At 48.9% G+C, this 2,334-nt stretch overlaps 1 long non-coding RNA gene across 1 annotated transcript; it reads right to left on the bottom strand.

The window, feature by feature from the left end:
* Positions 1–1,177: 1,177 nt before the first annotated feature.
* On the bottom strand, positions 1,178–2,334 carry LOC116863881. Its single transcript, XR_004381874.1, has 3 exons — positions 2,266–2,334; positions 1,803–1,829; positions 1,178–1,201 (listed from the first exon to the last, which is right to left on the bottom strand). It is a non-coding gene; the product is annotated as an uncharacterized LOC116863881 (long non-coding RNA).

Genomic DNA, 2,334 nt, shown 5'->3' with positions numbered 1-2,334 from the left:
CTCTTGTGAATCCCACATCTAGTTAAGGATTGCCAGGATCTCAGTGACACTCGGGAACATTAAAGTGTTCACAGGTTCTCCAAAGAGCAGTGGTTTTGCCAGCGTGACTGAAGAAGGGTGGGAGGGAGATAATAGCCTGAGGACGGTAGCCGAGGACTCACCTGGCTGGGTTGTGGACTGAGGCCAAGCAGCCGAGAGAAAGAAACAAGAGTCAGTCACACAGCACACAGGTGCCCCAACGGGACCAAGGGTTGAAGAAACTCGGTGTATACCCCCTGAGATCCTGTTTCTACATGCCGTCAGGTGGACTGAGCCAGCCCCCACCCCCGAATCCCTCAATCCTCTGGGAGCTGAGGGAGGAGATCAGTTTCTCTTCCAACATTCTGAAATTTTACAACTGTCTTGATGGCCACTGGACCTCATATATAGCAAAGACCTTAGAATACTTAACATCAGAAGAGTTAGCATTCAGTAAGCACGTCCTATGTACCAGGCACTATGTTAACTTTAGTCCAGTAAATTTATTGCTTTCCTCTGGGAAAAGTTGGGGAGGGATGCAGAGACTCAAAAACTATTCCGCATCAGAGGGTCATTCGTAAGAATGAGGAAATGTGAACAACGCAAGTGTCCAGCAACTCAGGACTAGTTCACTATTGCATGGTCATAGCTGTGTAATGAAATACAAGGCAGGCATTTAAACGGCTGGGGAGAAAATATTCAATGACAGAAACAAGTGGCCATATCATTTCTTAAGAGCGAGGAAAAGCTATCGAGCAACAGCCACGGGGTAAAGTTGACTGGGAAAGGATGGATTATTTGCGAAAATACCCATTCATTGTCTCCCTTCCTTCTCTCAAAGCTTCTGAGGTACCCCAAGAAATCCAGCCTTTAAGTTTCTTCTTTGAAGAACAACTTATTTCACTTCCTTAGAAGAAGGGGAAGTAGGTCTCCTTATTAAAACGAAAGTCATCCACCCGGCAGGGGGATAAAAAGGCTGAGTGTCTGCAAGGTAGAGGCTGGCTGTGTGTGGGCAGCTTGGGAGCCGTATACAGCGGGAGATTGTATTGACAGGCTGACCTGGGCTGTGCATTGACAGACACCGGCTGCTTCCACAGTCAGCCTGGGGATGAGAAGCCCAAGCCCTCAGGTGGACAAACGTGAGACTTACCAGCAGTGCTTGCGGGTGATGAGTGCCACCAATCTGGAAGGAAAATGAAGTGATTTTAGGATTTTATTGGGAAAGTTTTCATTCCATGGTCATTAGCTTGTAAGGAAACGTAACTACACACAAGTCTCTCCCTGACTGCAGCACTTCTCAGAACCTGGACAATTCCAGTGTGCACTGCGAATGGCCCAGATGGGCGAGAGTATGCAGTTACACTGCGCAACAGGCTTGGCACTGAAAGTTTTCACTGTGGGGCAAAGGAAACCTTGGGGATCGCTCTCCCAACGGGATAGGATTCTTGAACGCACAAGCCGTGGTAGGAGTTTTCCTTGGTCGTATTTCTCCAATGATCCCAATGCTGACTTGAGCAGTTGCTCTCCTCCGAAATGAACAGAGGAGACCAAAAATCCTTCCGCTGCTGCTTCTCTGGGCAAACCTGGCAGCAGACAGTGGCAGAGGATCCCGGTGGGCCCTGAGGCTAAGCTAACTTGGAGCCCAAGTCCTGGGGACTCAGCTGGTCACTGTAACAAATACCAGAATCCTTGAAGAGAAGGGCCAGACCTCTTCTTTAGTTTCTAGAAACATGAGAGTTGAATTCCAGAGAGGAAACATGCTGGGCTGGGATATAGCTACTCACCTGGGGTGGTAGTAGTGCTTTGTACTCCTGCAAAAAGAGAGGACACGTTGTCAGTCTCTGGGAAGACGGTGCAGAAAGAAGCCTTATGGGATCCAGAGAACCAGAAATGCTGAGTGCCTGACCCCCTGTCCCTAAGAAGACTTCCAGAGAGGGGTCCCGTGGTAGCCTCACGGAGGATTCCACCAAAAAAAAAAAAAAAAAAAAGTACTGCAGGAATTTGTTCTCACAACTTTTATGCCCACTATCACACGGCTGTTCGACGGGCTGATAAAGATGCTGTGTCCTCGCGTGAAACTCAGCCACATCAATATGGTTGGTGATTGGTGAGGCACGTTCCTCTCAAGCTAACAGGGGAAATGGCCGCCCTTCAGCAAACTCAGGAAGATGAAGCGACAGTGAGAGAAAAGAGCTCTTCTAGAGAATTAACAAGCCAAAGCAGAGGCTCAAAATCTTGAGGACCCACCTGAGCAGACGACACCAGCATCTTCTCCGTGGCCACAGTTGTGCGAGTTCCAGCCGTTGTGAGGGCAGC

This window comes from Lontra canadensis, unplaced genomic scaffold (assembly GCF_010015895.1).
Source record: "Lontra canadensis isolate GAN:19392208 unplaced genomic scaffold, GSC_riverotter_1.0 scaffold4436, whole genome shotgun sequence".
Taxonomy (NCBI): domain Eukaryota; kingdom Metazoa; phylum Chordata; class Mammalia; order Carnivora; family Mustelidae; genus Lontra; species Lontra canadensis.
This window is presented reverse-complemented; position numbering and strand designations above follow the sequence as displayed.